The sequence below is a fragment of the Homalodisca vitripennis genome, chromosome 8 (genome assembly GCF_021130785.1).
Source record: "Homalodisca vitripennis isolate AUS2020 chromosome 8, UT_GWSS_2.1, whole genome shotgun sequence".
Classification (NCBI taxonomy): Eukaryota; Metazoa; Arthropoda; class Insecta; order Hemiptera; family Cicadellidae; genus Homalodisca; species Homalodisca vitripennis.
This window is the reverse complement of record NC_060214.1, coordinates 59,266,407-59,292,290: the sequence shown is the minus strand read 5'-3', so window position 1 is coordinate 59,292,290 and position 25,884 is coordinate 59,266,407. Positions and strand designations below refer to the sequence as shown.

Sequence of the window (25,884 nt, the reverse complement as noted above, 5' to 3'; positions counted from 1 at the left end):
AGTTCATTAGTGTTGTTACTTCTTTTATGAATTTTTGAATTTTAATTAATGTTTTGTGTCCTGATTAGATGCAGTGCTTGGCTACAGCAGATTTTTCAACTCCTCCATATTTTGTGTGCTATAAATGCTCTTTAAATCTTGTTTTTATTGTTCTTTTTGTTACACTGTAATCACTGTTATAACAAGTTTTCTCACTTTCCTGTGGGACTTTTCTTCTCTTTAGATTTATTTTTTAGGCCAAAAGCTCTGGTTTTATTATCAACAGATCGTAAAAGCATAATATCAGCATCATCGGGATGGCGAACTTCAAAACGAAGGAGTACAGAGTGAATGCAGTGTTACCACTCAATTGTTCCGTCTCTGGCCAGATAATGTTGAAGCTGTTGTTCTCAATGTTGGAGTACATGAAGACAAGTATCATGAAGAAGCCACTGGCAGTCCATGCGGTGATGGAGACGACTTTAGAAATCAAAGGGGTCCTGATTGATCTTTGGCGCTGAGATGGGATGGCACAAGGCGACATAACGGTCCGTAGACATGATGATGTTCAGGAAAATGCTGCTTGTAAACTGGTTAAATTCTAGTCGCGATCATGTAGATTTTGCACATGATGTTACCGAAGGCCTAGAGTTAAAGGCTCATGGTGGCGATCAGGAAGGGTATGCCGATGAGGAAGCACTCGTCGGCGATTAGCTAGATTAACGATGTACATATTGCATATTGGTGACCGTCTGCACTATTACTGAACCGCAGAACCACGTAGATCACAAGATCATATTTTAAGCCTTCAATTTAAAACAGAACCTTATAGATACATTGTCTTAACAGCACAAAATAATTTATTAATTTTAATGATACTGCATTTATTCCCCAACATTTTATAGTTTACCTTTCTAAATTTACAATATGCCTGTATTAATAAATACTTGGCAACATTAGATAAGCGTATTTGCCAATGGCGCAGTGTAGTGGGTACACGGCGGTTATCGCAAGATAACCAGATCAAGCAACGCCGAGCGTGGCTGCTGCTTGGACAGGTGACCACTGAGCGATCCTGTCCTTGCAAGCGGCACGCTTGCCCGGCCATTGGTGGTGGTTCGGAAGTCACCTTTAAGCCGTTGGTCCCCAGTTTAAGTGTTAGAGAGGGCTTCTTAGCCCTAACTTCGCCTGGTAAAATAAGACATTCTTTACTTTTTTTTACTTTATTTTTTTTACTTTACTTTTTATTCTAAAGTTATATTTTACACCAAATTCCAACTATATTTTATCTCCCACAAATGTCTATTGATATTTATTTGATTGTTTTATTCATAAGTAGTCTGTAGAGGCTCAGTGTCTTCTTCATTGGTTTTTCATCACGCAGAGAACCTCCTGTAACAGAGTGAATTTATTAATAAAAGTACTAGTATTTTAATTATCACATAATTATTACAGGTCTATTACTATATTTTCCGATTCATATCCATATTTTGCTAGCCATTATGTCACGTGTATTCTACATAATTTATCCTAGTTAAAAACATAATTCTATCTTCTTTAAAAGTTTAAAAAAAATAAACTGTGTTATTTTAAAGATTTACGGGGCTTCTGCCTATATATTGCAATATGTGATTGTTGCAGATTTATTCAATTACACATAAGATTGGCATTGTAACACACACGAAATTAGACTGTTATAACATTATGGAAAATTATATTAAAAGGTTGTGGTCATTGGTAAATGTTTAAGATTCGTGTCAAAATCAACTAATTGTAAGACTTTTAGGCAAGAAATGCGCATTGTATATACTCCCTTCTAACGATTTTTAATAATAATTATGCAAAAGAAGATTTGACTACTTATATTTTGATATAGGATGCCTTTAAAAACAATTTAAACGATCGAGGACTTGAAATATTTCGTTATTAGTGTGCTAAATTGATCAGAGATTCACTTAAATAAAGCTTTCTTTCTAGTATGATAGAACAGTTGGTAGAATTGAGCTCTTAAATATCGGATGGCAGAGTGTTTTAACCTTATAATGTTGGCAACGCTCCAGATAGCATTGACAAGGGCTCAAACCAGCTGGTACTGCTCTATTAGACATGTTATTGTAGTAACACATGATCTACTGTATCATGTATTTATTCTTTTACATACTTAAGATTTTTAGCTTTTTATTGCGACAGTTAAAACTGTAGTGTTATGGTAATTTCTTTATAAAATCAGATGTAGTTGTTACTTTAGTAATAAAACTGTTATAACTTACGAATCTGTGTAAAAAACTATTAATCCAAGAGCACTCCTGCTTTTAAAAAGTACACAACCTGTGTTTTTTTAGAGATAAAAGAATTTTTTATAAGTTATTAACCTTTCTTCAGCCTCCCTTGCTTCAGTGGAGTTCAAATTGGCATAATACAAAATTTAATAAAATGCTATAAAGAGCCTTATATAATGCTATAAGAGTCACTTTTTGTAGTTGTTTGACGGTTATATAAATTTTACCTATGTTTCGGGCTGTCGGATTAAGTATACGAAATAAAGAAAAGATTTGTATACAAAGTTATCTTGTATTCTTAACACAGTCAATACAAACACGTTTTGAACTCCACCAAAAGTAGCTTAGCTGACACTTGAATTATATCATAAGGAATACTCCTCTAACGATTGTAAGAAATGCCAGGTTGTATGCTTATACAATGCAAATGTACCTTCAGCGCCTAGACTGGATGTATTGGAAGTATCTTACATTACTATCATCGAATAATCATACCTGTTTAATTAAAATGTTCAGCACAAATATACGAGTAGTTTTGACTAATTAACATTTCAGTAGAACTGAAACTAAAAAATAACAAATTGCTGCCTTATTTTGATGTAATTGTTATAATTTACATTATTTTTACTTAACGATTTATTTGTATATTGATTTAAATTTAAATTTTCTTATAATTAATTAGGTATTAAATTTTTTTATTATATGAATTTACACAAGTAATTAAAATTATCTTTTATCCCTCATTCCACCTTCCCATGGGCCACTGGCCTGTGCGTGGATCTTACCAAATAGGACTTAGGAGGAAAATCGATAGAGTATAAGAATAATGATACTGGGAAAGTTAGTACATTCAGGATTTTAAACTGCCTTAACTGACAGCAAAAGTCCGGTGTATCATACCATACGGCCATTGACTGTCAAAAAACTTTCAAAGCTATTTAAATATAATATAAGGATTTAATACCTGCATTATTGTTGGTAATATAAATGCGGGGAAATCATTTTTGTAAACGATATTTTAAAATCAATATTGAAAAAGAGGATATCATAAAAAAGTTTAAAATTAAGTAGTGTGATTAGTAGGAATAACGTAAACTTTTTCCTGGAAAACAGTATGTTCCGCAAATATTAGAATAATTTAAATTGGGCTAAATATGATAGTATCATTTAGATAGTAAATATCATACTATAAGTTATTGTACTAACAATACTACTGAATTTTGAGTTTAGCTCCAGTTCAGCTTCCTTTTATTGCAGCGTCTGATATCTGACAATGTCTACGACTTGACCCCTGGAATCTGAAGCCTTGTTTGTCTGAAGAGATCTAAAGAAGTTGACGACGAAGAAGCTCAAAACGAAACATCCGAATCTTTTTGACATCAGAGACACCTAATAGGTGAAGTGGTATTCTCATTGTCTCATCAAACACACACATCAGATACCAGACGATGCAATAGATATAAGGTGAACTGGAGCTAATCTCAAATTCAATTGCATCAAACCTTCCTACCGTAGGAACAACACTACGATATGAGGGAAAGAATTGTGTCAGAATTAGAGATCTAGCTGAGAGTCGTGTAGAGATGCCTTCAGGAGTTTGGGACTGACTTTGCCCTGCCTCTATATCCTGGAGGTGGCCCTGTATTGTAGATATAAATGGAATTTGACACAGGGTAGTGACGTCCACGGATATAATACGAGGGGAAGGGACAACCTGAGGATTCAGTCTTTCAGAACGATGGCTTATGATAAAATCCCATCACAGGTTGATGTTAAAGTAATCAACAGACCCGGAGTGCATCAAAGAACTGGTAATGAGAGTTGAATGCGTTTTATTCCCTTGATGAGGTCTTGATAAACCACTGGGAACAATAAAACTATTTTGTTAACTCTTTTGCAAAAACGAGTAACATTTTTGTGTTGAAGCAAAAGAAATGGTTTTAATTTCTGTAACATTGCTAATAAATTTATGTTTTAAACTTCAATTTATATAATACTGTTATTGGAATAAGTTAGAAGCATGCAATACAATTTTAAAATATTGTCTAATGCAAGAAAGAAAATTCGAATTGAATTTCATTGAATATACGGGTAAAATTTTAAGTGTTAGAGAGGGCTTCTTAGCCCTAACTTCGCCTGGTAAAATAAGACATGCTTTACTTTACTTTTTTTTTAATGAAATCTCTGAATTGCTTAGAATATGTTATGCCTGATGTATGATATAACGTTTTTAGTAACCTGTAGCTGGCGTTTACAGTTGGTTATCATAGATGCATTTGGTTATTAACAAATTTATTTTGTTCGTGTACATAGATTGCGCTTGGGTATGAATTTATTAGTATAACCGCAACATATACCGTGCGCACAACTCTTGTTTATTTTGGCGTAGAGGCAAAAAAGAGTGTGTCTGCTGTACAATATTCAACTTTGTTATGAGTATTTAAGTCTAAACATCCAAACCACAAACGTTAAATATTTATTTTTATCTCTTACGAGGCATATTTACAGCAATGCAATTGGAAATTAATAGTTTGTGTGCACGGTATAATAGACAAATTAGGATTATGATACACCACGTCTTGCGTGAAATGCTTCGTCCATGTTAGATCAGAATTGAAGTTTATACCTAATTTAATTCTTCATATTGAATGTGGATATACAGAAAAGAATTATACAGAAAATTATCTGTCCTGACGACAAAATGAAATTATGTCAGTCTATTGAGTGATATGCTTGAATGGCACTATGTGTATGGATTCTATGGATGGTTATGCACCATCACAGTATACATTTCTATGTATAAATGAAACTTAAATCAAAGTTTAAAGGCTAAAGATGGATCTCGAGAGATCTTGCCACTGTTACATTTGCTTTATTTCTCATCGTTCTCAAATATTTGGCAATTTTTTGTTACCGTCATGGTCAACCATAACATGTTTAATAACACTCAGCTATATCACATTGAGTTATATGTATTACAATAAAAATTGTTATTTTTTCTTCTATAAGAATGCACCTTCATGCACAATTTGAAGTCTACAAGTCAGTTCATTCTTAAGATATCGCGTGGAGAAACATATAACTGAGAGTTAAACTGTTTAAACATTTGACTAAAATATTTCAACATAAAACATTTAACCTATATAAGAATTAAAAGACTATAAGTAATTAAGGCAATATTATATAATATTTAAGCGTAATGTACTAAAAAGATATTAAAGGTACATACTCAAAGTGTTTAAGAAACAATTAATTGAGTGTCTACACGTTTGATAATTATATATCTAAAAATAATAACTATCATCGAAAGCTGTTCATTTATAAAATATAAGAAGGAAATTTATTGACAGAATAAAGTAACATCCGTAACGTTAGTGTACAAATTGAAGTATAGTAACATCTGCTGCCTACTGAAGTGAGCGGCATGCAGTGGTGCAATGTTGTATTGTATAGAAATGCAGTGTTGTATTGTATATAAATATAATATTGTATGGAACCTCAGCAAACATTTGTTACACCACACCGTATTTCTACTTTGCAATGTTGACGTTTTATTAGTAATAAAAAGCAATGAATTAATGACATGCTATATTTTAAGGAATAAGAACTGTGTATTCCTGATTTTTTCTTCACATTTACCTGAACTAAGTTATAGTGTACTTGAATATTTTGACACCCACATACCACAGTGGAATGAACCGACTCGAAGGATGCGATGTAAAGCCTGAACTGTTGTGTACAACAACGAAGTAGCATTGACTAAACTGTGGTAGAACTTTAACATCCAGCGTCTGACCTAAGTTGTCTCTTGGCCGACTCCCAACTTACCAACTTGCCCTGAGCACAAATTGTGTATCGGTGAAGTTATGAACTGCTTTGTTGTGTGAGTTGCCTCAATTTAGACTGATTATAAGGCCTCTGAATTGCCAATCCTGTTTTCATTTCACCAAACATATAGAAGAGTGTATGTTAGTATCAACATCGCATGTGAAAAATAACTTAACTTTTACTGATAATTGAGTTATACAAGAAATGTAAGTATAATCCCAGTCAATAATATTCTCTAGTTTATTAATCCCTACTTTTAATCCCCTCTTTGGTATTGAAGGGGAATAAAATATGGAATGAAAATTAATCTGAGATTTCTAATTACACGATTCAAATCATTCTTAAAAAATTCCTTAAATCATGTCTAAGATATGAATATGAGTTTTGAGTTAAGACCGATTTTCTTTAAATGAAAGGTTCTGGGTTAATTTTGTTGAAAGTTTAAAAAAAATAATTAAACATTTTCAGCGGTTTTTATTTAAAAGATTTTTGTAAATCTAATTAGGATATTGGCTGCGTAAGAATTCACACTTAAGTTTAAAACTGTTATGGGCTATAATATTATAACCGCCCATATTTTAACGGTTTCTCCATGCGATAAAACCCATAGGCTTGAGAAACAAGCCTTTAAAAAAAGGGGCTTTATAAATTAACATGCATAGTTAACGAATGAATAATTTACCCAAGGTTATCTCTTATTATTAACTTTTGTATCTTAAGTGGTACGCAAGAATTTACCATTTAATTGATTGAGTTAAGAATTAAGAACATTTAAAAATATTTGTAATTAAAAATGAGTATAAATAGTTAAAAAGTCATACAACAGTGAACTGTGAGATTATTGTAACAATAAAGACAAATTCCTAAATCATCAGATAAGAGTTCTGAAAACTCTGCTGTAAAAGTTTATACTAATTTACAGTGTAATTATAAAGTAATGTTTATTACTACTATTTTAAAAGGATATTATTAAATGCCCGTTATAAATTAAAATCGAAAATACTAAGTAGTTTTTATACATACGAATATTTGTTATTTCTAATCGTAATCCAGAAGTTATAAAGGACATACCTCGTTCAAGTTATCTCGCCAAAAGTGTATATAAATCATGTCATAAATATGCCACGTAAAGGAGGCGATGAGAACAGAAAATGAGCACAAGATCAAGCAAGGTGTGTGTTAAGGTCAAAGATTTGTTTGACGAGTGTCATGCTTTTTTCGGCTTTTATTTAAAACAAATGATTTAAGCTACTATTATAACTGAAGCGGTTGTCAAAATACCTAACATATAGTTTGGCGATGAATTAGTATATAATGAAAATGTACACGAAAGTTTGGTACTAAATATTGGAACACGCAAGTAATATTTAAGTATATTATAAATCTAAGATTATTCCGAATGAAATTTAAGAATCAATTTTGATAAGCATCAAGATTTTCCAGTACATGTGACGGGTTTCTTTGGTTACTTTGGATTTTATCTTTGTTTATACAGAAAAATTAATTTTAAATAGTGGGATTTGGTTTAAGGACCAACTATATAATATAATCTTAAAAATCACAGTTTAAATAATATGTGTAGTATATAATTTTGTGATTTTGTGAAGATTATTAAATAATAGTTGAGTATTTTTGCTTGCTGTATAAACATTTCTGAGTAATAGATTTTACTGTAGACCAAGTACATTAGTAGTTACGAAATCCAAACAGTGCCATGGCTCAGTTAACTAAGCTCGCAGTAAGAAAGAGTGGCGAGTGTTTTATTTACCACTGCAAAGCTCTAAAGCAAGGAGTTTAAATGTTCGACTGCTAGACTGCTGAGTATTTGGTTGCAGCATCAATCACTCTTAAGATGCTATTTACAAATATGTCTGTCTGGAGGGGGCGTTGGGCAGTCTGTTGGCGTGGCCGAGTAAGAGCTTTACTAAACATTTATAACTCAAATTGCACTGTGTAAATTATCCAATAAAATACAAAAGTTCCGTAAATAAAATTTCATTACAAAACACACATTTTAAAAATAAATATCGTATTTGACATTTTTAATTTCAATTGGTATTAAAGAACCCGACAGATCATCAGATTTATAATGAGAGAAGTTAGCACACAAAGAAACAGACAGTTTTACAGGCGTACGGACGGTCTTTCTTTCTACTTTTTTACTAAAAAACTAATATAGCCGTTTCTTGGACCAAGTAATCACATCTCTAGTATTTTTCTAAAGACGTGCGATGTATGGTTCTTTGGTTTTTTTACGCCAAACCTATGTACAAAGTTTAGTCTTTTCAACCTATCTTTCATCAGTTATCTCAAAAAAGGATGGACGGATGGTTAGAAAGTTAGAGGGACGATCCTTTGACTTTTTTACAACAAATCACCAGACTACGAGCAATCCTTCTACCAAGTTCAAGTAAAAGGGCCTTTCTATCAAGTTTTGAAATAGATGATGGGGCAACTACACAACTTCAAGAAGGCTCTGCCGATCGTAGATTTTAGTGAGGAACGCCCGCTTCCCTATATCCCCCTTCTTGTAAATATTTTATACCTGGATGGGTAGGATCAATCAAGTGCCAATACATTAATTTGTTATAATTTCACTTTCCTATTAATTAGTTTCCACAAAACAATTCACTATTGACTCACCTAAATATAAATAAGTTGAAGCCACAGATTTATTTACAAAAGTTCAAATTGTAAAGATAAAACCTTATATCTCAAAATATATAGATTGCTTTTTGTTCACTCACTTTTGCTAAGATAGGCCGTACACGTAGGTCTCACGTAAGTACATTAAGTCATATTTATATGACAGAGATGTAGAAGAATGCTTAGTATTCCATCGGAAGAAAACTGGACATCGTGTGAAGGTTTGTCTTCTTAAACAAGAATCCCAGAACACTAAACAACGTTTGGTCTTTCCCTTGAGGAAAACTATATATATATATATATATATATATATATATATATATATATATATATATATATATATATAGAATATATATTTATAAAGTTACATGTAGCTTATATTATTGATTTATTATTGGACCGTTTAATATCCAAATAACTAAAGTTTAAGACTTATTTTGATGATGAAAACTACTCTACCTAGATTACTAGTCTATTTATAGTTCCAAATCATTGAGCTAAATATGGTTATATTATAGAACATGTAGAAAATTGTTAAGTGTATTATTTAGTATTTGCAATTTTTGTATACAAGCAAACTAAGTTAGTTGTTATAGTAATATTCTCCTAATATTTTCTAATATAACACTAAACACTGTGTTGATTGTCATACCACGAACAAATATCATAAGGTCGAGTCTTGTCTGACAAAGAATATTTAGCAGGCATCATCAGCGTAGCGAGTAAGTTGTTTTGGAGGAGCGCCAGGACTGTTTACGGGTTCTGCACACTTGATATCTGGGCATGTTAAAAGGAAGGCAAGACTAACACCGTATTGGATGAAAATGTGTCCAAAAAAATTGTATCACCCCCAAATGATCTTTGACATAGTTATATAATTTTTAGTCAACAGACTTAGAGTGTTATATTATACAATATAACAATCTATATATATATATATATATATATATATAATAACATAATAAATATATATATATATATATATATATATATATATAATATATATATATATATATATATATATATATAGTTTAAAGTAAAGATAGTGTCGTAATACACAATTTCATTTTTTGTATTAAACACGATGCCGCAATTCATTTTTGAAATCAAGGCCGGATATGATATCTGAAGAAATTTTATGTGGGGGGAATTTCAAATAGCAAGTTAAAGATAGCGTCCAAAAATGTGACTTAATCCAAATCAAGTAACAACTACCAGAAAATTATAACCGGTATTCAGCAGCCGATATCTAAATAAATGTGAAAACTAGGCATTTAAGTCGTCTCCTATATCAAGGTAACAAAGGTTTATATTGAAACATTATTCCATACGGTACCAAGATTAAAAGTAACAAAAATAAATTTGTTGTATTTCAATTTCCTGTACGAAAGCATTTTATGTATCTTCTCAATAGCACAAATGAGTTTATAATGTTCTACCTACCATTAATATTTTATGGATCTGTTTTAATCAGCCAAGTTCTAGATAAGGCTATAATAGTGTTATATATCTAACTATTGGGCTAGCTAGAATTACTTCTATTGGCCCAGCTTTGAGCTAGCTTTATTTCTTGCAATCCCTTCATAAGGATTGACTTTTAGATCCTTAATTTCGGCTTAGCTTCCGGTGTAAAATCGTAAAAATTTTATTAGTTTCTTATGACGGGAAATTTTAAAAGCAAGAATACTTGTAAGGGATCCAATTTCACAGCCAGTTACAAGCAATATTTCCCGTACAAAGACGTGCCAATAGCTGCTAAGTGGCTCACAACGACCCCAGACAAATCACCCCATTACACTGCTTCCCGCCGTAGCGCGGCGTGGCGCCGTGTTTGATCGTTCCTTCAGGGCCGAACCTAGCGCTTTTAAGGCTGGACTTTTATAGCAAGAACCAAAATTGCTAGCTTTGATAGAGTGCATATTATGTCAAGCAAAGTTATTTTTTAGCAACGGAGCATAGTTAAGAAATTTGTTTTTCAAATTTAATATTGTTTTTATTTTCCCATATTGTGAGCTCTTTTATGAAAAAATTATATAGCCTATTACGATATCTGCAGATTAAGTTTTTAAAATGATAAAGGACTGAAAAATGGTTTATATAAATATTCACTCTGCAGGACAATTTCTTCTTCAAGCGCTCAACGTGTCGCTCTCAAAGTTTAATACACAGTTAACAAAAGCAATGCAAGCTTCAAATATTTAGTTTAAGAATGTGAAAAACAATTTAAGACACATCACAAACGTTTTGTTTTCAGAAAGCGATAATGTCACTTAAAAATTAAAACAATATCGCATATTGAATATAATCCGGTTATTTCTGTTAAAGCTTTCATCGATATAAAAATAAATTGAGTGAATAACTGTAAGAAGCCTTATTAAAATATATTTATCACACATAATTCTTCATTTTAAATAAGCTATAAAAAGTTTTACGATATCCAATGTAATGAGGCGAGGAAAAGTATATCATATAACATTCTACACTTGACTTGGCGATACGTTGACAACTACAAGCGTGTTGAGTATTTTAACGTTCTAGGTTGGCAACCCTCCAAACTACATTGACAGAGGCTCGTCGCAGCTGTTCGCTATCTTTTTAAATATCAGTTGTCTGCCATCGTGCCAGCCACTTCCTCTTCCTGCCCCCTTTGTTTCTACTTTCAAATAGTTATTAGAATACCTGCAAGTATTATTTAATTAAGATTAATGCTATTTTGTAAGTACGTAAAGCATGAATATTTTCAATGTCAGCACAGTATGTAAAGGGCTGTTGAACGTAATTGCATGTAACACCAATAAGAAGTATGATCTAGAGAAATTAATCGTAAAATGGAACAACGTTTATACGATAACGTACGTAAAACGTAAATTTACGCATTTTATGTTCTTTTGGAATTTTTTAAGACTACTGAGACAGATCCAATATAATCAAATTTATGTATAAAACAAACTACTTCATACAGGAATCAACTGGCTTTTTAATAATATACTGCTTTTTGTGAAAAGAGATAACATTAGTGACGTATTATGTTAATTGATTATTTTTTGCTCTCAATATTTTACAAGGTACTAAGTACCGGCCTCTTCTTTAATTATGCATAGTTTCAGATCGTTGTAAAATAAATTATGATTCCAATTACTGATTACTGCTTAATACTGATTTATTTAATAGTTCGTTTCCTTTCGCCCCATTTCAGCTAAAACCTTAGGTTTAAAGTAACATATAGCCTGACCTAACACCTCATTAGATATTAACAGAAGGCGTGCTTCACATCCTACCTTACGCATCTTGATTTTATTGTCACTTTGTAAAATGTCGTAAATTTGCATTTACCCCAATAAAAGTGTTGTACAGTTGTAATTATCAAACTTTACCGGCATCATACCGGTAAACTTCGTAAATTGATTTACTTTCTTTCAGAAATTTTATATTGCAAGTTTAAGAGACATTTGTTACCTCTAAGCAATTCTTAAAATAGGCCAAATAAGAATTAAATACTGTTTACAAACTTAGCAAAAAGAAACGAGTATTTAACAAATATGTTTACCAATTGTAGAATTATAGCACGCTGCAATAGTATGTAAGTAATCGATTATTGGTTTATTATGTTTAATAACAGGATATATATATTTATATATATATATATATATATATATATATATATATATATATATATAATTCCCACACATTATATAACTAAAATTTAAAATAAATAGTTTAATGTGAAATTCAATATTTTTACAATTACAAATTATATTTGACCTTGTGATATCTGACTAAACACACGTTTCAGAAACTACTCAAATTTTGCAATCTCCAAATATTGTGTATGTAAATATTATAGTAAACATTACCGCTTTTCGATAAAACTATAACCACTCTAAAAAACCAGAAACAAATGATTTAATATAAACACTTATTTTATATTTCATTCTTAATATATCAATATGATTACATGTAAAATTTAATTAAACAATACATATTTGCCCAAACGAAAATGGAGTAAATGAAACCACTTGTATATACCCTTACTTCACCCTAAATATAATTATTTAAATTGAAAAATATTCCCAAAACAAGTACTGCTTAAATTTAAGATCTCTAGATGGAAAACCTTTCATATTTTAACCTTGTTTAATTTTTATTTATTTGCATGATGCTCTGGGATATTACCAGAATTAAATATTGGACTTTTATTTATAAAATAACTAAAATTTAGTACAATTTTCAATTCAGCCTTCTCAAGAATATTAATTGTATAAGGAACTAAGGACATCACAAATAGTCTTCCGGTCTATACCCTAAGATCCTGATTCCTCGAGATAGATTTCGAAATGTATATTAGATTTACATAACCTATAGTAAAACCTAAGCATAACATTTACGTTTAAAATAGGTTTATTAGTGGCAATGAGTAAGGATTGACAAAATATTAAATTCTCAAGAATTCATACATATAAAAAAATATTTTATTTGATACCTCAATTAGTAATGCGTAAAATAAGTACTTGTAAAAATATTCTTTTGACTATGATTTTTTGGTTAAAGGCTTGGTCCTTGCTTCAAAGGCTTCAGTATCTACGTAATATCACTATTTTTGTAACAATTTGTCCTTAAACGTGGGTTGTATTACTAGTTTTACAAGTTTAAACATTTTGGCTCGTCTTTAAAGTAGATTTTGTTTCTTGCCATAATTCTTTTATGAGATTTTGCATCAAGAATTAGATTTTGTTATACGATCATTCATTGATATCAACAAATAGATTATTTTGTTTACTCTTTACATTTCTTAAACCTTTGGCCTCAGCAACTGAATTACTTCTCGCTTCCTTTAAAGTTTTTTATAAGTTTCTGTATAACTAGTCAATTTAAATCTCTCTAATTAATTTGTAGCAAAATGCTTCAAAATTACGTTATATTGCTCACATAAAAAATTATTTATAATATTATCTAGTTCAACTTAATCATAATATTAGTTGTTAAATTTATCATTAGTTGACTTTCCTTTTATTGCCGCATCTGGTATCTGACACTGTCTCAGAAATAATCCCAGGAGACATGTGCGTCTAAAGAGATTTAAGGAAAATAGACGACGGAGAAGCTCAAAATGAATCTTTGCATCGTTTCGCCTTTGACTAGTTAAAAAAACGAGATTTTAATATATTTTGTTGTATTGTATCAAAGTTATAGTATCATTACAAAAATTTGAAACTAGGCAGGTGAATAACACAATATACAACGTATATGTAAAAAAGTCACACTTATGAGTGGAAAAGTGTACAAATCCTTCAGTAAAAAACGCTCGGGGTTACAGTTTAGAAGTCAAACTAATATTTGAGAAATGTTACGGCATTTTACACATGCATTTTTCCAACTCGTCTTGATATCATAATTAAGATTTGGTATGTTGGTCAGTACACACTATAATAATATTACCATACGAAATATCTCGGAGATAATTTCATATAATGTTAAATACAATTTGTGAGAAGCTTAAGAAGTATTCCGTGCTTCGGTAACCAAGCTATTTAAAACATGATTAATCGGTTACTAATTATTCGATAATTGGAAACCAATTCTATTTGCGATATCAAGATCCGCTTATTACAGGAATTAAAGTTAGGCTAATCTTTACAGCTAGCCACAGAGAGCTTAATTGTCTGGCAGTCCGCCAGTTCCGATCATCTACCTCGGATTTCAATCCAATGTCTAATTACTTCTGCGTTCAATTTAAACGGTAATATTGAAACTAGTGTTTAAGAAAAATAAGTTTAAACAAGCTGATTTGATTGAGTTTATAATTAATTGGTGTGTTTAGCTAAAACTTATTATATAACTGAAAAGAAATATTGTAACTTCTATATATTTATATCCTTAATATCAGAATAAAATGGTTCCTTTGTTTGGTATTTACAGATATTAAAACATATTATCAATACTTTGATTAAAAGGGATACGAACATTTAAATTTTATATAAGGTTCTTTGACCAAATTGTCGTCTAGGCTGTCATTCTATTCAAAACCAAAACTTTATTACAAATGGTTTTCTAATTTGTTAGTTCTATATTATATTTCTTTATTTATATGCTAATATTAAATTAAAGTAGAAGAAGAAGAAGAGTCTCATAATCGTATTCCTACGTGACAGCTCATGCGTGTTGTAAGGATATTGAGTAAGTTAACTGTGGCACGGTTAACAACGATTGTGTATCGAGTGATCCTTAAACGCTGTTTCCACGACAGCCTCCGTCATCTCTCCTCCTTCACAGTCCATTAATCTTCGTTATGTATTTCCTAATTTCGTATCATCCCCTATTTCAATTGGCGTTGTAGAAACTTAGTAAAACTTGAGTATAAAATTTCATGTAGAATAATCTTATCGAATGAGAAAATAACTTCCAGTATTGATTTTGCACGTATTACAGAGTATCACAAGAATAAGTAATTTCAACATAGTCCTTCCTGTTCAGTTTAAATTAGCAGGTACGTCTTGTGATATATTATATGTTAATACTGTCTATTTTCGAAATACATGATTCCAACTACAATATAAGAAAGCGAATCTGTTATGATTTCGAGGAATGAACTAAACTTCTATTTAGAAATTAACAGAATAACTATAAATGGCCGCTGACTAATAATCAATGTTTTCGAAATTACAAAATAACTTATAGAAAAGTTATGTAAGATGGTAAGGCATACGTCTTAAAATGGGTTTTGTACTTTGATAATCTTTAAAGAGAGTTTGGGCATCAAAAACATTAACAATAAAAATGAATACAATGAATAAAATTTTAATATATTTTTGTAGAAGATTTTTGGATGAAGCAGTCGGGTTTGCGGTACAATTTTATAGATTCTTTACATTTGTTGCTTGTGGGTTAGGTCCACGGCCGTTTAGTCCTCACGTTTATTTTACACAAGTCTGATTGCAATAGCCTAACACATTTGCTGCGGCAAAAACACCATCTACGCTAGTATCTGATTTGCCCGTGTACATGAGGAATCTAAGAATAAATCCCTGATGCTCTGTCAAAGTGTACAATTTGACACCAAACTTATGCCTTTTGCATTTGATGTACTGAAGGAAGTGTAATCTTCCTCTCCACAGTATCATAGCTTCATCGTGAGATAACTCTTTTTGAAGGTAGTAAACATTTAATCATTTTGTCGTTGAAGTGACCTACAACGAACTGAATTATTTCTATGGAGTTTGCAGTACCGGGGTAAAGAGCAATGTCGTTTGTTTTGCAAAAATGCAAACAACGCATATGGACAAAAACCGGTCCCTCGACATAAAATTACTAAAACACTTGAAATTGAATAAATAATCTGTTTTCCAATAGTCTTGGATTCGATTCATTTTCATTGTGCCTGTGTGCAATAAAACGCCTAAAAATGTCTTCAGCTCGGGTATAGTGATGTCTTTCCACGCATTTACTCTTGATTTCGGTGTCAAGGTTGGTTTACTGTAAAAACAATTGAATGCATAAGCATTTGTAAATTTGCAAGTATTTTCTAGGAAAACATCGTCAAGTAGGAGTGTGAAAAAATCTATTGGGGAACCAACAAATCTATTGGGACTGATACTAACAAAGATTCGGTTCTGACGAATTCAATAGGCCTCATTCCTATTGTTGTAATACTCCAAGTAGGAACCTCAATAACAGTAGCCTGGTCGTCACTTTCAGAACAAGCATATGAATTGTCTGAGGAAGAGTCGTCAACAACTCTTTGTATGTTATCCACAGAACCATCACTGTCGTAGTTTTGTTCATTGCTGGAGTGAAAGTTAGTCTGACTAGAGGTAACTGGCATTGCAGGATCCATTTTTATAAAAAAACACACAAATAATGTTGATAATGAATTACACAGTTGATATACACAGAAAGAACACACTGAACACTTAAAGATTACAACGGGCTCCTATTGAAAAAGAACCGTAACAGGTAAAAATGAACTAAACTGATCACAATAAAGCGTTGGTCATATACTAAAATGCGGCACACAATCATCAGTCTACAACGAATGCCTGAATCACACTAAGGTTTTGTATGTAGAGCGGAAAGGCGGCCCCATTTAAGGACGTCCATACTATGCGAGCAAGTCCGCCGTCAGCATCTGGGGCCGGCCGCACTGAATGTCATAAATGGCACTAGAAATGACGATTGAGAAAGATCTTGGATAAATTATTCAGCAACTCTCAGCCAAACATTCAATCAATTTCAATTTTATGTCAATATGGCTTATCATAACGTGTGCCTAACATATTGTATAAAAATTAACTAAGTTAATCAACCCTTATCTTTGAATAGGATTTACTCCTCTCTCCTAAACGTGTCAAAATAAAACAAATAGTAAAAAAACTTCAATTATTTTTTTTTTAACCAGACTTTAGCATTCCTGTAAAACTTTAGCATAGTAGTAAAAAAAAATATTTTTGAAAAAGTCGCTTAATAAAAACAACTAGCTATCGAAGGAACAATATTTACTCAGTAAAGGCCAATATTTCTCAACATTTATAAAGTATTAGTGGCGGAGATTATTTCTTAGTCACTGAACGCAATAAATATTAATTTTTGTTAATATTTATACCACGATATTAATATTAATTAATATTTATTAACTTACCACGAAATAATAAAAATAAATAATAATAAAAACTTACCACGAACTGCTCTTTTCTGATTTAGAGTGCACACTGACTAACATAATGGGTCTGATGACACAAGATCCTTTGATTCCAATAATAATACTAGTACATTGTAACAAAAGTTAAGGAAATTTCAGGCTTTTTTCGTATAGTTAGTACTCATGAAAGAAATATGATGGCACATATAATAACGTATACACAAGTGTCAATTATAACGCCTACGTTGTCCTTTTTGCTCTAGTTGGAAATAACACGTAGAGACCAAAGATATAAGGAAATTTTGATATTTTGAATCTCAGAAATATTACAACAATATAAAGATAAAATGCTTGAAATATAGGTTTATGGGTAAAAAGTTAAATTGAAAATTTCAAGTTGGCGAGTTTACTGCATCTAAAAGGAACTTATTAGATTACAAATAATTAAAATGTGTTATGAGTAAATTAAATATTTTTCGATTTTATATATTTTTCAACAAATTTTTTCAGGGCTATTTTTTATGACTGTTCTAATAATTATTATGGTAGAACAAATGCTCCATAGACACTAAAAACGTATTTTACTGCATAACACATATTCAAATTAAAGCGACATTTACACAGTTTCTATCATCTAAACTAAACTTGGATTGGCAATAATATTAAATATGACAATACATAATATTAATAACAGTAGCAATAATATCATGACAGTACTAAATATTTCATTTGCTAACCGTTTGTAAAAGTTTAATCTCGGCTGTTAAATAACATGTGGATAAAGCAAAACATTCCTATAATACCGGAAAAATTTTCATTTATAATTCAGTCTCTTAAGAATTCAATAGGCTCATAATAATACAACTATGGAGGAGATAAGATAAGCCCATCACCTTTTAACTATTGGAACCTCACAAATGTAAGCTGTAAGGAATAAAGTATATTAATTGAATAAAATAAGTTAAAATTTCAATTCATCAGTTAAACTTCGTCAGTTAGTAATGAAATATCAATAATCATACAAACAGAAATAACACGTATATTTAAATTTAGAACATACCAGCCCATTCTAAAGCAATTTAGTAATACATAATATTTACATTAAATATACAATAAATACAATGGATTAATATTAAAACGTTACCTAACTAAGTATGAGTCAAGCTATCATAGTTATTATCTGAAAGAAAATAAAATGTATTAATACAAGATTTTCAAAAGTATACAATTCATATTTGCTCTATAATATGATGTATCGAAAATGTAACGATGATATTACAGAAAGTTTTGTGTAAATACTGTCCACACTCGTGCTCTTTGTCATTGAACAATTACGCAATACTTTATATATATATATATATATATATATATATATATATATATAGAGGCTTCGGATTTCAAAATTTACTAAAAGTAAACTTTCTAAAGCTCTTTCTAACAGGGGATACCTTAAAAAACTTTTGTACCGGCAGCTCAGACAACCTAAAAAGGTAAAAAATATTCCAAATCACTTCCAAAATTATCCTAAATTCCTAAAAAAAATTTCTCCTGGTTTGCACAAATTCAATAGAGTTATGAAAATTGGCTATGAAATTTTAATAAAATCGCCCTTAACTGAAAAAATTATTGTATAAGCCACCTATAATAGTATTTAAGAGACGTAAAAATTTGAAGAATATGCTTGTAAGGCCCAAAATTCATGTTGGAAAAAATTCTAAAAATATATCGTTTGCCTGTGAACCATGTAATAAACCACGTTGTGGTATTTGCAAAATTATGGACAAGACCGATCAATTCCAAAGTAGCGTCACTAACAAAACTTATCTAATAGCTGGTAAATTGGACTGTACCTCCAACAATTCAATTTACCAACTAACTTGTAGGTTTTGTCCCAAGTACTACATTGGGAAAAGCTCAAATTGTTTGCGGGTAAGAATGACCGGTCACCGTTTTTCTATCAATCACAAAGACGAAAAAAACCTTACACGCTATTCACCAAAACAAAAGATTTGAGGTCTGTTATAAACTAAAATCTGTAGGCAAAATTCTATCTTGTGAAAATAGCTCTCGAAACGATTTAAATGTAAATTGAATAATGAATTGGCACACCAACTTATATTAAGATCAAAACAACCATATGGACTTAACATTCGCCAAATTTTTTTCCACTTGAATCCTTAGATTCTGATATACAAATTTATCTAAATTCAATGTTATTTAAAGATGGTATTCAAATGGTATTTTTTAAAGAATATTCGAAGTGTTTTGTGAAGTCTTACCACATCAATACACATCAACTGGAACTTTTATCACTTGTTTATAATTAATTTTTGTAAGATCAAAATTATTTTAAAATTTCAGTTTAAAAGTAATATTTCTGTTTCAATATAAAATATTTCATATTATAATCAGAATAACAGTTACATGTTCCCATTAAAATGCCTCGATAAAAATTTCATTAAAGCTAGCAAGATTATCCTTATCAATAATCTAGGCCACTTAGTCAAAAGAGAAAAGAAAAACATCTAAGAATTCCCTAGCAAGATGCTTTTTAATTTCTTATTGTTATTAAAATTATCTGTTCCTCATAAATGTTAGGAAAACAACAAATAGTATGGGTTACAAATGAAAGGAAATTTTATAATATGGATTAAATGTGTTTTGCTTAAAAACTTCATTTAGAATAAACCAATAACAAAAAAGTCATAGTTCCTTCCATCCTCTTTTGCACTATCTTGCTTCTGCTGTGATGATCGCCATTTATTATTGGCCTCTGGTCATTTATATTTGATTGGCTGTTGAGTGCATACCAACATCTTTAACCTTTATTCTGTGGTTTAGTTTTAATTATTAGTTTTTTGTTTTGTTAAGTCCATATTATCGCATTAGTGTGCATGAAATACACACACAATTTGGATGATTTATGCATTTCTCAACGCTTTGGTAGTTTTTTATTTATTTAACTTAGATTGCAGTTATTTATTACATTAATATTTGACTGGAGACGAGATCAGATTGAAGATCTCGAAATGTAGTGTTAATGATAGTATTTTACCACTGGACCATCAAAAATGTTCGGAAGAATCTTGTTTCCTTCACGTTAAGTATGTTATGTTCCAAGAAGTCCTTAAGTAATTTTACCACTGATTGAAACTTAGAAGAACCTTGATAATTTGAAAAACATTTTAAAGTATGAGATACTAAAGTAAAATTTTCCCCATGTAATTTATTTTCAGAATTAGGCCTTTATAAACTAATAGTTTCTATTTTTATATATTACTATTAATATAAAAAGACACTATACGGTGTAAATATTCAAACACAAATTGTTTTAAATATTTCAGACTTACATAAAATGAGATATGACTACAGTTTAGTTTTTAAATAAATTTTTAAGAAGAAATAAAAATTTAATTATCAGTAATTCCTTATTCGTTTGTTAAAAGTTTTGCTTTATGCAAATTTATGTGTAGTGTTTAAACATTTAAATTCCAATGGTTTTTATAACTTATGTTATTCATTTTAGATAGGTATGTAATGTTGTGTAACCAGATTCAATCCAGTGCTTGGCTAAATCAGATTTGTAATCTGTTCCGTATTTTTTGTATTGATAAGTTCTCTTGGAATTGTGTTTTTTATTGTTATATTTGTTTTTCAGATTTACAATTGACACATTCATCGAAACTTATTTAATAAATTCCTGATTAATCTTCATTACAAATTCTGTCTTTAGGGTTTTATAATATTAAATTTTTCCCTTGTTTGAGTAACTTCTATATGTGTAAATTTAAAAAGATTTGTGTGTTTGATTCTAGAAAGTGTTTTATTTTATTTTATTAAAATATATTTTTGTTTTGTATCTCGATGTGGCCTTTAAGTTTTTATCTTTTCTAGGTATTCTTTTCTATGCTAGTTCTTGTATATTTTCAATAAGTTGTAGTGTAACATTAAAGTCAGCAATATTTTTATGTAATTTTGTCCTATATTGTAGTTTTATGTTTAGAGTGGGGTTTTTTTAAGAATTGAAAATAATGTAAATATTTATCTGTAGAATCAGCTGACGACGAAACATTTAGTTTCAAAAGGTCACATTATAAAATACATAATATTGGAAAAGTGTTGTTTTAGTATAAACTGGTTTAGTGATTAATCTTTCATATTCCTCTTTAAATTAAGAAACTCGTGAACAGAAGGTACAAGACTTACTTGTCTGGAGTGTGAAAAAAAAGACATCATCACAGTATTTTTTTATTTGCGTGTTCTTGCCGAGACCGCGGAAAGTTCGTGCAGTATAAATCATGACAGTGACACTAAGTGCAATTTGCTGGAAACGTTCCAGAAACAGACATTCAGGGAGCTGAGCTTAATTCGATTTCCCTCAGACACACAAATTTAACTGGACAACCGTGTGCGGGATTGAACTGTTGGTAATAGCATAGTTTTTTACTATGGTAAAAATACTCCTAGTTGTGTTCGCTACATTGTTTATAAATTATTTTGGTTAGTTTTTGTAATGTTGGGTTGATTTAAACATGGAAGTATTGTGAATATAACAATACAATTTGAACATTTGCCATCGCTCAAGAATATAAAAATACAAGAAAAAGTAACGGAATGTTTAGACATGCTTATCGCAGACAACCTCTGACCTCTTCCGCATTCCTAAGCCAGATAGTCTTATCGGCATACGTCAGAAAACCTTGCCCCCCAATTAAAAAGGGTTAAGTCTAATCTGAGATTGGCACGGGCCACTATTGTTTACATTTCCTTATCAACTCTTTTAGAGTAATTACGGAGCAGTGCTTTGTATCACTATGACACCAGTAATGTTGTGTGTGCTCACCTTCCCTGTTTTAAGTATAGTTTATAGTCAACATAATTTCCAATCTCAACACTGGATAAATTGAAGTACACATATAGCTCACGCAATACCGAACAAAATAAAAATCAATCTGTATTATTCGCAGCAAAAATCTCATCAATCGTTGTTAAACTTGAATTATTTCAATATCACACATGATACAAGTAGTGAATTTGATGAAAACGAAATGTCTTTATTTATTCAGGACGAGACGTCATCTTTTGAAAAGGAAATACCTTCCTTCGCCGACAGCTTAACATTTGAAGACAACTTAACATACGACTATTCAAATGAAGAAAATACTTGTTGTCAACATATAAATATGTTTTATCTGAGATTGCCTCGCGCCACTACTCTTTACATTTATTCCTAGCATGGAGTTTTTATCTCCGGCTGAATTTACGCTGTGTTATTACATGAAAACTATATTTTCTGAAAACTGGAAAGAAATAGAACTGCTTAATCTGGTCAGAAATTATTCTACTTATTTGAAATAGAAATCAAATTCTTGTCTGACGGTAAAAATATTATTTTGAAAACATAAAGTAAGGCTGAAATATTTGACAAAGAGATTTTTCAGTTACAAAAGATTATATTTTCGGAGTTTTAGAGGGAATGAAAGATAATAATATGAATGTAGTCAATTATTCACAGAAAAACACAAAATGAATGATTGTGTATTTGGTGTAGTGTTGTAAGTGTGAGTGTTTGATAATTGATGTACTAGCTGAGGTATAAAACGAATAAAGCTTAAAGAAACGTTTTAAGTATAAAATATCTCTACCAGAAAATAGTGCAGCAATAGACCAACCTGAACTTGATTTAAGAGTTTTGAGAGATAGGTACCAAACACCATATGAGATAATGTACCGTAATAAATATCAGTGCGCTTATGTTTCATCGTCAATTTGGACGTACGGTGATTCAAAATTTTATAGATCACAAGTCTTTAGCTCAACGAACTCAATCAGTTGTATTCAAAAGTCGGAAGTCTCTTGTAGCAACCCTAATAATTGCAGTTAAAGAGATATTCTACTTAATTACCCTTGTTTACTACATTTTGTCGGCACGTGCTCACCTTAGACCTTTAGTATGATGATAACTGCAACTTTCTATCAACTCGTGTTTGCCTTTAACCTCAAACGATAGTTCTAGATGGGTATATATAGTGTTCGACTTTATAGAGCAGATCATCAAGTCGTACTCATCACTTGACTTGTAAGTACTCTTTACTTTAGTGTCTTAAACAGTGTGATAGAAAATGGAAACCTTGCGGTGTTAACACAAATTTCCTATCACATTTTTGAATTAGTTAAGTGTGATGGGAAACGGATATTAGGATTAATTTAATGTTATGGGAAATGGAAACACAAGTTTTCTATTACACTTTTTGAATTAGCCTTAAACATAATGTAATAGAAAATGGAGAACTTGTGGTGTTAACACAAGTTTTCTATTGCACTTTCTAATAATTTTAAAGTTTTTACATAGCGTAGTGGATCAGAGAATGGAAAGCTTGCGGCGTTAACGTAAGTTCTCTGATTCACTAAGTATAAATTGTTTTTAGTTTGTTGTGTTTCAAATAGCCGTAAATTTTGATAAAAATTATCATTCTTTCAACTATGCTTTATCACAGTTTCAGTATTAGGTTAGCTAATTCACTTTTTTTTACAGAACTATTTGGCTTCAACTTTCCTAGAGTGCTTCATTTTCTTCCCAGCACACATTCTTCTTCCCACCATTCCTCTTTCCACAGTAGACAGGTGTTTTCATTACTTGAAAAAAGTAAGTACTCTGTTATAATGTTAAAACAAGATTTTTCTGTTACTTATTTTGTACAGTTTATATTTCAACGTATATTTTTAGTAGTGGTTCGATCGTACATTGATTTTTATTCTTAATATTTTGAGTGGAGCAGTTAAAATTGGCATACGTTTGTCTAAGTGAAAACTCTTTTCCTCAACAACGAAGTACACCGTCAGCTGCAGGATTCGACCTGAGAAGTGCTTATGATTACACAGTTCCAAAGTTTGCTAAAGAACTAATCAAAACAGGCATAGCCCTTCAATTCCCAAAAGATTTTTATGGTAGGATAACTCCCAGGTCAGTTTTGGCACTTCATCATTTTATAGATGTTGGAGCCGGTGTAGCTGACAGGGATTTCACAGGAAATGTATGTGCTCTCTTATTCAATCATTCAAATGAAGATTTTTGTGTAAAGAAAGGGGATAGGGTAGCACAGAGTTCGTATTTGTGAGGTAATATTACATCCAGATCTTTGTGAGATTTCCGGCCTCTAAAAGGCTGTAAGAGGGTCAAGTGGGTTCGGGTCTAGTGGATTACAGTAGATTTCTTTTTTTTAGATATTTTTCAAAAGCCTTTCATACAAAATAGCTAATTTCCTTTATTTTATTTTAATACAGAAAATGGAGCAAATTAACCAACTTCAATCTACTGTTGGACTCCGATAACGAATCCTTAAGATCGGAGGCTGTTGCTGAAAGGAGAAAAAACAACACACTCAAAATTTGTTAATGATGGTTCGTTTTGTTTCTTTATTAATAATAATTCAAAACCTGTATACCATTGTTTTAAATTCGTTGGACACTTGGGAGTAGGCGTTGATTGGGCTTCGAACAAATGAAACTCTAAAAAACAACTTTGAAGCAATGACGTTAGTGTTTGAATTAATTCTACTAAAGAACGCATTCTTTACAAACATTCACAATAACGATGTCGACTTGGAAGTCAAAAAAGCTCCCTCTACTAAATGCGGAAATCAAAACATATGATGTAATAAATGTCTTATTTTAAACCACCCATTAATAAAAAATAATTAAAGGTGAAAAGATACTCTATATAAATTGTGATTATTATAATATAATACATAAATTTTAGTCTATCAGGATCGTCTAAGAAAGAAGAAGAATCAGAGAAAAGTAACAAAAGACAAAAATCTAAACAAAGTAGAAAACCAGTTAAAAAACTTAAAGAATCTAGATCAGCCTCAATCTCCTCGTCTTCTTCTTCTTCTCCAGGTTCCTCGTCCTCATCGGACTCTTCTTCATTTCGTGTGGACATAGACTATGAAACTGATTTTGATGACTTATTTAGAAAACAATCTTTGCTAAAAAAGAAGGGACCAATAGTGTTAAGCCAACAATTCCATTGTCTAAAAAATAAAAAAGGTATAGGTTTTCATCTCCTGGTGAAGAGGGTACCCATCTCATAAAAATTTAAATAACTAAAACGAAAGATCTAAAACATTGTAATTCAAGTGGTCTATATTAGCAAATAGTTTCGAAAAAAGGATTGTTCTTGTTTGATTCTTATGAAGATGATGAAAAAGAAGCCCTTAAACCCTGTTCTTCCATGCTTACAGTTCTCGGTAAAAAAGTTAAAATCATAGAAAAAACCAAACTAACATTAATAGACCAGAAAAAAAACAAAGAAGTAACCAACCGCCAGGAGATGTACGTGTAAATAGGGAGAGATAGTCAATTAATATATCTTTTAGGAGAACAAATTAAAACCGTAGATCATGTTTTTTTTCAGATTAGTTACGTTCAGGTATCAACATATCGCAATGTCTAAGAGACCTCGTTCCAGTTTAGCCGGCGACGAGCAAGCTATGGAAGTTGATGAGTTGCCTACAAGAA

The 25,884-nt window shown here is 31.0% G+C and overlaps 1 pseudogene; it reads right to left on the bottom strand.

The window, feature by feature from the left end:
• Nucleotides 1-159: 159 nt before the first annotated feature.
• Nucleotides 160-25,306, bottom strand: LOC124368182 (annotated as a pseudogene).
• Between the last annotated feature and the right edge of the window lie 578 nt (nucleotides 25,307-25,884).